This window comes from Nuphar pumila, chromosome 14, assembly GCF_984573655.1.
Source record: "Nuphar pumila chromosome 14, dmNupPumi1.hap1.1, whole genome shotgun sequence".
NCBI classification, from domain to species: domain Eukaryota; kingdom Viridiplantae; phylum Streptophyta; class Magnoliopsida; order Nymphaeales; family Nymphaeaceae; genus Nuphar; species Nuphar pumila.
The window spans coordinates 85735800-85748076 of NC_143262.1; the positions used below are offsets into that span (position 1 = coordinate 85735800).

General features: G+C 39.4%; 1 pseudogene across 4 annotated transcripts; it reads right to left on the reverse strand.

The window, feature by feature from the left end:
• Positions 1–4361: 4361 nt before the first annotated feature.
• On the reverse strand, positions 4362–10350 carry LOC149817221 (uncharacterized; annotated as a pseudogene). 4 transcript variants are annotated; one of them, XR_016427745.1, is made up of 3 exons: positions 10294–10350; positions 4712–8649; positions 4362–4590 (listed from the first exon to the last, which is right to left on the reverse strand). The product of XR_016427745.1 is annotated as an uncharacterized LOC149817221, transcript variant X4 (transcript). The 4 variants fall into 4 exon arrangements; XR_016427744.1 differs by having other exon boundaries at positions 4362–4600; XR_016427742.1 differs by having other exon boundaries at positions 4362–8649.
• Positions 10351–12277: the final 1927 nt, after the last annotated feature.

The window sequence follows — 12277 nt, forward strand, 5'->3', positions numbered from 1 at the left end:
TATATATATGTGTGTGTGTGTGTGTGTGCGCCCGCCCGCTACACTCTACAATACTCTCTAACTGAATCTCATAGTTGCGACCTTTGTTTGGCCAATTTGACCTCATGAATATATTCAACATAGTTCATTTATTGGGAAGTGCAATTTGGGATAAATGGTTTCAACATAAAAGTATGTTTTTTTTAATGTTGAAATTGTGTTGTAAGCCATTCAATTTTCTTACTCTTAGGATGTGTTTGATCGCACAGGACATCAAACTATGGATGTAGTGGATGCGTGAAATGCATGCCCACCACATCCATGGAATGGTGATTCACCATTCCACCGCCCTCGGTTACGCTGTGAATGGGGACGGAGGGAACACATATTAAAGAAAATGTCAAAGGAGGGGGTATACCTCTGATTCTCTCTCTCTCTCTCCTATGCAGCAGTTGGGCAGCGAAAGGCTGGTGACGACACCCTAGTCTCCCTCTTGTTTCCTTCTCTTCCTCTTCTTCTCTCTCTCTCTCCCTTTGATTAGGGCTTTGAATAATAAATTTCTTTGATTAAGGTGTTGAATCAATTTTTTTTAATTAGGATTTCTTATATTTAGTTTGATTAAGGTTTTTATCTGATTTGACTAGGGATTTGAATCAAATATCTTTAATTAGAGCTTTTGATATTTAGTTTGATTAGAGATTTTTTTTTATTTTCTTTGATTAAGGCTTTGAATAATTTTTTTTAATTAAGGTTCTTTTGTATTTAATTAGGGCTGTTTTTCTTTGATTAGAGTTCGAATTAAGGATTTTTATATTTAATTTTATGGTTTATTTTTCATGTAGTTAAGGATATTTTGGTTTATTATGATTTATGATCTTTCATTTTAGGATTTTATTATTTATTTATAGTTTATATATGATTTTTGTATTTTTATATAAAAAAATATGAATTCTTATTTTTTTCAAATTACACAAAATTTCAACATTTTTTGGTACTTGGATCTAATTTGAGATCCATATTCAAGGCTAAAATCCATAATTTTTTGACAAACTTTCATAATTAGATCCTATAAGACATCGACTAAAGCATTTATATATCAAAAAAATATCAATTCTTATTTTTTTCTCAAATTACCTAAATTTTAAACATTTTTTTGGTATTTGGATCCAATCCAAGGATAAAATTATAATAAACATGTCAAAACACTAATATGGTGGACTTGATTGGGTCATACAATCCAAAACAAAATTATTTGACTTCTTATTCATGTGTGTCCAAACTTTCTGAGTAGAGAATTGTATCATGTTACCCGAGTCCTTCAGTTCACTTACAATTTTGCCATTTTCAGAAAGGGCAGCGAACTGATTGGACATCAGAAGCCATTGATAACAAACTTAAGAGTCCTTTGGACGATGGTGAAGCTTTACCTGTTGCCAATCATCCTTAAGTTGAGCAGCAACTTCTTCCTGGTTGTCATTGGAACCTGTTTGGTTCAAGGGAACCCGAGTTGTTAGCGGAGATTCAACATCCATTTGGTTTACTGGGTCTTGAGAAAGGAGTTTCCTTTTGAGAAGGATTTTGATCCTTTTGGTGAGGTAGACCCTCTTTCTCAACATCTGATGGTACCGCAAAGCGGTTTGCACGAGCATTCTGTTGATTCTGAGACGGGCCTGATTTGGCCCACCGATGAAGCTTGACTAGGCGCCATTCATCTCAAGGGGCCAACTCCTTAGAAAATTGACTTTCCTTCTCTCTCAATGAGCAAGTTGCAAGAGAATGATTCATTAAGCTGCATTGCGAGCAAAAACAAATCTTTTGTTCATAAATAATTTTTAGGTACTACAATTCAAATTTGCAATTTTAATCGACAATTTTGAAACTATGTTTAATGAACCCGCAACACAAATTCAAGCAAAGGCTCCTCACTCCATAGCCCAAGTGTAACCATCAATCTCAAGCAACATACCCTGCAAAAACTGTGCTATTCCTTCCAACACATCTTGTGTCCAACATTCAATAGACAAACCAGGTAATCAAATCTAGAGAGGCACCCAATTTGTCGCCTTCAATTTCAACTCTATCATGGGCTCCCATTGATGGGCAGGTATTGCCCTGCAATCTTTCATGGTCTACATAGAACTCAGGCCATATCCTCTCTGTTTTGATGAAAAAACAATCTTTAATGTAGGAAGATGAGCTTTGTCAGCGTCGCAAGTTTTCATAAAGAACGAAGAGATTGAAAAGCAAATTGGTATTCTGAAAATTTTTCCTTGAAAATCTAGCCAAAAGCATCCATTTGAATGGTGTCATCTCATCATAACAAGCAGACGAGCAGCAGTAATCTCTAAGCGATACGAATCTCCAAACGGAACCATCGATGCCTTCAAAGATGACCCATGAAAAGGAGAACCCTCCACAATACTAGACCATGAATGAGGTTGGGGATGAAGGTATGGACTATGAGAAACATCGTGATTATCTTCCCCCTCAAGGGGCAGATGGGAGACTCCAACCATAAGGTCATATTTCCTAGGTACATTTTAAATATACACACAAACCTCCTCTTAAATGAAGGAAGTTTCTCTTTCCAAAAGCTAAGATATAATATATGAAAAATAACCATAGTGTCCTTACAAAATGTTTATTTCTCAAAATACTTAATTTAAGAAAGTTTTCTGCATATCCAAAATTTTGATTCATGATTTTTAATACATTTTTACCCTTCCACAAATATAGCATAACCTTCTCAACTCTTGTAAATGTCTCCAAAATGTGCAAACTCTATTAAAAAATTGCAAAGTCAGGTTAAAAAATAACATAAGCTACATTCATAAATACAATACGAGTGTCCCTAAAATATGCAATGCGCACACTAAAAGGCAAAAGTCTTTTAGCTGCTCTTCTAAAGCATCACTAAAAGCTTTGGCAACGCTTTACGAGCATAACTTAAAGTTTCTTTATATTTAACAACACATTTGCAAATGCCAAGTAGAGGCCCTTTGCACACATTCACAAACTCCCTACAACATTCACAATCATGAGTTGCAAAGGTCCTCAAACTGTGCGAACCTCATTTTATTAAAATCGCATAAGAGGCACAAGCAAGAGAACATTCACAAATATAGGAGTACTTACTAAAATAAGGTTCGAACATTTTGAAGATATTCACAACCATGAGTTGGGAAAGTAGTACGGTATTTGCAAATATCCTCTTAAAAAGTAATGACATAAGACATTCGAAAAACAAAAATGTGTGAATATCTCTGAAAGGTCATACTATATTTGTAAATGTCATATTGTTTATGTCATTTCTCTTTTTAAAAAAGAAAACATTCGCAAATATAATATGACCAGCGCAACTCATCATTGTAAATGTCTCCAAAATGTGCAAAGTTCTTTTTAATAAATACTCCCACATTTGAGAATGTCAACACATTTGTGAACGTTCTCGGGCCTGTGCCCAATATAAGCTTTTACGAAAAGAAGGTTCACACATTTTGAAGACCTTAACAAATCATGGTTGCGAATGTCAAGACATGTAAAGCTAAAAACCTCCAGCCCAGTTTACAAAAGTATCGCTAAAGATAAAAAAAATGCTGCACAGACAAAAAAGACATTCGCAAATACACCACCTTTTTTGAGACATTTACACATTTTAAGGATATTCACACTTTTTTTTCCGAAGGTTCGCACATTTTAGAGATTCACAAATAAAGAGTTGTGATGGTTATGCTATATTTGCAAAGGGGTAAAAATCTCCTAAAAAATTCGAGAATCAAAATTTTGGATATGCAAGAAATTGTCAAATTGCTAGCTATTTAGAGAAAAGTGTCATTTTACAAGGGCAGTACGACCATTTTCTCATATAAAATATCCCACAAAGAAGGAACATATCAATACCAACAAAGGGAGAAAATCATTTCCCAGACATAAAAGGGAACATAAATACCAACAAAGGGAGAATATCATTTCACAGACATAAAAGACACTGAGAATTGCAGAAAGTTCTTGTGCCATGAAGAATTTGTTCTGACCTAGATACGCCATCAAGCGTACCAAAGCAATTCGGCCCTGCACATAAAAGACACCCAGAATTGCAGAATATTCTTGTTACATGAAGAATTTGTTCTATGACCTAGATACGTCATCAAGCGTAGCAAACCAATTCGGCCCTGCCTGCATTATCAAATAAAACGGTTACCCGTTGACTGTTGGTAGACCCATGTTCTTCAAACAAAGCAACAAAAGAACAAAGGTGCCGGTAGCACGCAAGAAACGATAATCAATAAGTACAATTAAAAGAGAACTCCCTTTCAGGTGATCTCATCATGCAGCAATTGCATCCTGCTGCTAATACATATAGAAAGACAAACAAGAGGTAAATATAAACCACAGAAGTTGCATAACTAATAATTAGATGAGGAACTTCGCTAACTGAACTTACTTTGCGGAAGCGTTGCAATCCATTTTAACAAGAATGCTTGGTCATTAACATGTGGAAAATTCAAATACAAGAAAGGAAGGTGAATTTGATTCCCACAAAAACACTTCACTTGCCTAACATTTCGCAGTACTACTCTTTTCACAACCAAGTTCTCCATGGGCGTATCACTGTTCCCACCTTGCACATGCAAAAGTTGAAGCACATATCATTTTGGATGCAATATATGTCTATAATACAATAGTAAAATTCACAAAACAAGATGTTAAACATGTCAATCACTAACAGTACCTGCTACACAGGAACAAGGGTAGCAAACTACCATCCCTGATACACACAGGATGGAACTACTATCATCATAGACACCTAAATCCACATCATCAGCTCAGGTCTGCTGAAAACGTTATGGCCCTCGTCTTCCAGGATTGGATAAGCTGCTACAAGACTGTCCTGAGCCCCAATGTACAAGGAGTTGTAGATCTTCCAATACACTTCCCGCACCTTCCTTGCTGGATGGAATAGCCCTTGAAGACAATAATTCAGAACAACCGCTGGGCCCAAGGCTACTCGCATGCCTTCAATCGCCTCCATTACAGCATTTATCACATGAGGTGATGTCTCGAATATGTTGGGCCACACATAGTTCAAGAGATGTACAAGCGCATCTTCGCAACCTAAACCAGCCACACCCAATGCCATATGCTTGACAGCGGAAGCAGCAGTCTGCCTGTGGACCAGATCCCTGTCCATGAGTGCATCCTCCAAAAGTGGAGTCACAGCATATATATAGTCCTTGCCCATCTCCCCTATGTACTCAAAGAGAAAAGACAGAGACTTAAGAACACCATTCTGCACATTAAGCTCTGGGACACGGTACTCATTCATCAATGCAGGCAAAACGGTAAATGGAGAACATGTTTCTGCAACTATAGCTATGGCAACCGTTGTGCAAACACGATTCTGGCGCTCTTGAACTTTTAGATTGTTCAAAAGCGTTGCCAACACATCCTGTGGCCCAATTGCCTTTGCAATGTATCCAAATGTGTTGACAGTCGCCCTCCTGATCCCCTTCTTATGGGCTTTCAACATCTCAAGAAGCTCAAAACAAATCCTCATCCACTCTCTTGCTGGCACAAACTCAGCTCCACGATCAGCAATCCTACCAACAAGGTCAATACAATTTTCCTGCACCTTCTCGTGCCTGTTCTTCAAAATGGGTGTTAATCGAGGGAGCAGATCCTTGATAGGGGGTGTCATCTTTGTCATACCAATCACATTGACAATTGCCTTAAGCGCACCCAGTATCGACCCAAGAACTTCAGGATATTCTTCTCCCAAGTACTCATAAAGCACAACACCCAAGTGACCCATCAGCTGTTCTTCATGGCACTGCTTCATAACAACAGCAATTCGTGAAATAAGATCAGCAGCTTGCTGCCTGACCTTTGCACTCTTGTTGTTCAAGCGCCACTTGATGGTACCACATATCTGTGGCAGATAAGGTTTGACCTTCTGCCCAAGGGCATTCACCACAGCACCAAACCCATTAAGCATGACATTAGCATCATCACTTGTTTGTTCTTGGAAAGCATACAGTATACCATCTATAAGAAGTTCTTCCAAGCGTGCATCCATATCTGAAGCACCAAGGTTAGCAACTACCTTCTCTATGGTTTCCATCACCATTCGCCTGTATGGCTCACTTTCATCTTTCAAGTCTTCAACAATCCTACCTACTATATCGGAAACACCAACTTTGTTGGCTATTTCCACTGTGGTGTCCACCAGCTGCCTGTAGTTTCTCCGATCCAGAGCCATCCTTCTAACCCAGAAATTGCGGAAGAACTCAGGCAATATTTCTGTCCGAATGTAATCCGCTTCCACTCCCTCAGTACTGACACACTGCTTGACAACTTTCAACACTATCTTCTTCATTTCTTCATCTGGTGATTGGAACTCACGAATCAATATCACCATCACTTCCTTCGTGTAATAGCTTGCATACATGGCATCCATAAGCGGAATGATAAATCCAATAGACTTCAAAAACGCGGCTAAAACTTTGCCCCTATGGGAGCGAATACCTTTCCACAGAGGTTTCAATACAGAATCAAAACTCTCAATTCCATATGGTGCAGCTGCCTCAGCAAGAGCTGCAAGTGAAAGAGCAGTAATGGTTCTCACCTTTTGGTTTTCATCATTGAGACCATGTTCTATGATTTCAACCAAAGATCTAAGATGTGGAAGGACAGCACACCCCATCAGAATAGCAATCTGCTGCACAATCTTAATTCCAGTGTGCCGAGCTTGCCAGGACTTTTTACTCTGACAAACAGCTTTCAGAAATGGGAGGAGCGCTGGGATTCCCAGTGCTGATGCAACAACACTAAATGCTCTTGCAGTTGTGTTCCTAACGTACTCATCAATATTATCAATATCAGGCCTCATTGCAGCAATCATGGTGGCCAAACCAGCAGCCTTACTGAGGTTCGAAATAATCTCTCTTCCCTCTACACGTGCATAGTAATCTTCGTCAATCAACAGTGGCTCAATCACCACCAGGATTTTGTGAACAAAGGGACGGACCAGCTCATCCAATTTATAAAGAACCCTATCTATAACTTTAACTAGAAGGTGCCTCTCCTGATCTTCCAAGGTGGGTGACATAAGCAATGGTAGAATCCGATTGAACAGGGGGCCTGCACCAAATTCGCGAGCTTTGTCTGTCAACTGTCTCAGTGCTGTTTTCCTCTGTGGTGGTGTTCCATTCTTAACCTTGAGCAGTAGTTTCATGATCTTTCGCTCTTTCTGCTCCTCTGGTGAGAGCTCTTCCTCATCCTCCTCATTCAAAAGTGCACCAAAGTGTTGATAGTCCTCTGGTTTCATAAAAGGCAGACCTCCAGGAGCTTCTTTAGGAACATCAAACTGCTGCCCACGATTTTCCTCAGGAATAGTATATAAAGGAGTGCCAAGAGGAGTAGGAGTCGCAAGAAGCTTCCTTGCTGGAGTTCTAATGGGCACATAAGATGCTGGAGGTTCTAAAATCTTGTAACCTTCTTGAGGAAACATAGCATCCAATTCTTCATCTGTTAATGGCCGGTTCCTTTCTTCTATGTCCTTCTCCCATCTAAGTAAGTTATACTGCTCAGGAGTTAGAGCACCTCGCAAATTGATAGCTCCAGGAGTAGGGGTTGCAAGATCAACACCACCAACAGGTGTAACACCCGGTGTATATGCAGAAGTGGGTGTTGCAGCACCAGTCATAGGTGTTGCACTGCCCATGGTTGCTGGTGTCTCATCCCAACGAGACCTCTGTCGCTTGGGTGTTGGAGTTGCCATCCCACCAAGCTTAGGGGTGGCATCCCATGTCATACCTGCTGGCGTAGCACCAGGAGTAACCCCACCAAGAGGTGTGGCATCTGCGTCTGCCAAGCGCCCAGGAGTAGGAGTCTCATCCCACCGATTGCGCCTTGCAATAGATGGTGTTGCTGCTTCCAACCTCCCAGGAGTTGGCGTTGCATCCCAACGACTGATTCCTGGGGTAGAATCAGGCAAGTCCCAATCAGATGTTTTGGCTTTCTTGTTGATGTCTGATTCTTGAGACTGATCCCATCTGTTCCTCCTCTTTTGGGCTGGAGCACTCACTGTAGAGGCCTCCGTTTCCTTTTCTGTGTTTCTCCTTTCCTCTTCTTCTTGTTTGTTCTTTGCAATCCTTCTTAAAGTTTCTTCCCTCTCTCTCTTGAGAACCTCCTCCTTCATAACCTCGGCATAGCTCCTCTTATTGGGGTCGGGGGTATTATCAGCAAAAGGGTCATTACGATCAGGCGAGATGACTCTGTTGAGCCTCCTCTGCCTATACTCATCTTCTCGGTCAGTTATCCTCTGTGGTTTCTTAAACCCAAAGCCATCATCATCTTCTCCAGCACCTCGGGGTATCTCCTTCATTATGGACTTGGGTGCAGTGTAAGATGGCAGTTTCTTAGCAATTTCTCTCTCCATAGCATCCTGGTCTTCGTCTTCCTCATTAACAGGGATAGATTGCACATACCCTTCAAACCTATTCCCACCGCCATAGAGATCAGCATCAAAAGTGACCTCAGTAAGAGATGCAAGTTCCTGCTCTTTCTTCCTCCTCTCTTCTTGAAGCCTAGCTATGTCTGCATCTAACGTCTCCATCTTTCCTTACAAAAAACGAAAGAATCCTCAACCTTTGAAACACAAATCTCAATCTGCATAAACCCACAATGGATTAACTACGAAGAGTAAACCCAAGAAGGGTACAGAAAACTACAACTAGTAACCAAACCATAGAATGAGAAAGAAGGACACATCCAAGGTGAACTTCACAAAGATGTTGTGTTAAGAGCTAAGCAAGTCAATGCATATACAAGAAAAATTTATCAGATTTAACACAATCCCATTCATGTAATGTCACTTTCATGGGCCAGTTACGTGAAAGAATAAATCATTGCTAAAATTCAAAATCAGAGATTTACTAACGACCAAATACTCTAAATTTCATACTTAAAATGATAAAAACAATTAAAAGAAATCAAATTTGTTATCCTCATCAAATCTAAAGTATTGTTGGCTGAAAAGAAAACTCCCAGGACTAAGAAAAAATAAAACCGAGAAATGGATTTTCATAAGATGGCACGTTTGGCACAGTGGGATGGGGGCTAGGCCACTAGGTAGGCAGTCTAGGTTCAAATCCCATGGGTGTCACCCCTTGGGCAAGCCTAAGGGTGGCAACTGCATGGGGGCAAGGGTTAAGCCCATGGAGTTTTATGCTGCCAGGACAGCGATGTCTCTGATCCTGGGGGTAGTTTCTCCGTGTAAATATAAAAAAAATAAGATGGCACGATAACCAAATCTGATATATCTCACTAACCACTAAAAGAGTTCTAGAAAATTCCACATATAGCAAGAGAGCTCACTCCACACATGAACCCTAATCTCCACAAATAGCATTGCACATCCATGGTTCCATCCACAAGAATCAGAAACAACCCAATCAAAACAGATGAAGGAGAAAAAGGTTACTGATAAAGTAAATAATATAGCCAAATAAAATCGGGATAAAACGATAGCTAGACCAGTAGAGCTGAACCTATCTCAGGGTCCCCGGGGACATCCCCAGCTTGACTTATCAAAAAAGTAAAAAACAAAAAAGATATAAGCATCCAAAACCTAACCACAGAAATTACAGCAAAATGAAAAAATAAAGAGAGAGAAAGAGAAGCATATAACAGATCAAAAGCTCTTTTCTAGATTCTAAAAACCATATCCACGCGATATCAAAGTTTTACATGAAATCTCTCCTGAGGAATAACCCCATGTTCCAGTTATAAACCCTAATTCCCATAAAACGGACGATGAAATGGATAGCTTCATCCGTAGAAAACACAAACCACTCAAATCAAAGCCGATCAGGAAAAAAACAAAAAGTAAATAATATAGCCAAAAAGCCGCCACAATAATCCGAAACGATAACGTACTAAATGAACTACACATACACAAGAGCGTAAAAAAAAAGAAATATGTTAAGAATTAGACATCGAATCCAAAAACCTATCATTTAAGAACCTAAAACCCTAATTCCCATTCATAAACCTCAGAAAAAAACGCGAATCAAATTCTTGTTTTCACCAAAAACAGGATCTGAGAGGGCCATCTAGACAAGAACCTCCACAGAATCAGACCGAACAACAACAAAAGAATCATCAGACTGTCCAGATCCAAACCCTAATTTCTAGCCGAAAAATTGTCATTAGATAGAAAAAGGAACACCTCATAACGATGAAACAGATAATAAGCTGAGATTTGAGAAGAAACAAGTATGAGAAACTAGAGGAGAAGGGCGAAAAACCAACCTCTGGTAGATCAGGCGCTTCGGGCGATCGCCTGCAGAGACGGCGAGAAGCAAGGGGAAGGAGAGACGAGAAGTGCGTGGTTTATATAAAAGGAGGAACCGCCTTATCCTGGATATGGGTCGGTCGGGATTGTCTCGAGTCTCGACATGGTATCCGTTTTGAGCAAATCGGGTCTGGTTAAAATAGCTTGGATCTGGGAACAATCTGGACCTCTTTCTTACCAGATCCAGTACAATTGGGCAAGTGAAACACCGGTTTAGTCCATTTTCGACATGGATCCGAACTTTTTAATATTTATCTAGTGCTAGCCAGACTATATGTCTTTTTATCCAAACCGGGTTCAGATGTAGACTATCCCATTTGGTAACATGGATCGGACAATGATAGCATTCGGATCAAAACTGAACCACTTACGCAGGGAAATTAATGTGGGACCAAGAAGAATGACTAAACACACTTTTTCTTTCTCGGAAATGACAGAATCGTTGGGTCTGGCTCAAAGTGGCTGGGTAGGGCTTGTTGAGCTAAGGTTCGGGTCGCGCAAATAGAGAGACTGAAGTATGAAGTTAGAAACATACTTCTCAAACTCAACCATTGAATGTAATTTCTTCCTTGTAGGTAGGGCTGTCAACAGGTAGGGTACCCGACCCATTACGGTATACCCTAACCTGCCCAAATAACTAATCCTCGGGTTCGGGTTTTGTCAGGTTTTCATGAAATCCCATACCAGGACTTGCATGATTTTTGAAATTTATTTTTATTAAAAATACATATAAAATACTTGGGTTGGGTTGGGACAAGTACCCGACCAAAATCATGACCCAAACTGTCCCATATATTGCTCGGGTCAGGTTCAAGTCGATCCGAATATTATTCGAGTCAATGTTTTTCACACCCATACCAAGAATTAGAGTTAGGGTCGGGTCGGGTCAGGTATTTGATGCAGTGGGCATAGGTTAGATTTGGGGGTTTAGGTGGGTTCGGTTAGATCTAAGTTTAGTCAAAATCGGGTAAACAGGGTAGGTTAGTTCTAACATATTTTGGGTAAAAAAAATGGTACGCTCAAACGATATAAGAGAAAAAGCCCTAAAATTTGAGGAACTATTTCAGACACCTTAAAAAAGGTAGAAACCAATTTTCAGGTTTAAGAAACACAAAGACATGTCAGTACGATTTGTAGAATGGGATGAAGAGACATGACTAGATAGGGTTAGACTGGGTATACAGAAAGACACACCCGATTTGTAAAATCAATATCTCAATACAAAGATATAATAAAATCAAGATTTTCATAAGGTTCAACCTAGATAACCTAAGGAAGCTTAATTGATTCTTGTAATACAAAATAGGCCATATATATAGGCCAATGCTTGCAATTTAAAGTTTCACATGTCTAACAAAGACTATTTAATTAAATAAAACATGATCTAATAAACCTAGTGCTATCCTTATATTAATCCAAGCTTACTTAGATGAAACATCCCTTGGGTACACTTAATGTTGTAATATCGCATATTTTCATACTTAGTTAAATTTGGGATGTTTGAAAAATTGGCTAAGTCTGAGAGAAAACATGTTTGGGGCTCGATTTTTAGACTTATGTCTTTGAGTCTGGGCTTGACCTAGGTCTCATCGACAAGATCGAGAAGAGTCAAACGAAACATGATAAAGAGTTTTATTTTTTACCTTTAAATTCAACCAAAATTCAAGCACAGTTTGATTTATTTTCGTGAAAAATTTAAAATTTAGTAGTCGTGTAATATATCGTTGGATGCGTCTCGGAATTCTAAGCGTAATGATATTTACTCTCCTTGATTCGGGCTACGGTTGGTTCAAAAATCCTATTTTTTTAAAAATTGAGCAGTTTATCAAAACAGATCCAGAGTTGGATCGGGTTGGATCTAAGGCCTAGGATCCAATTTTTTATAGATTTGGGTTCTATTTAAGTCCTACTCAAATCTGGATTTAATCCAGATCTTGATCC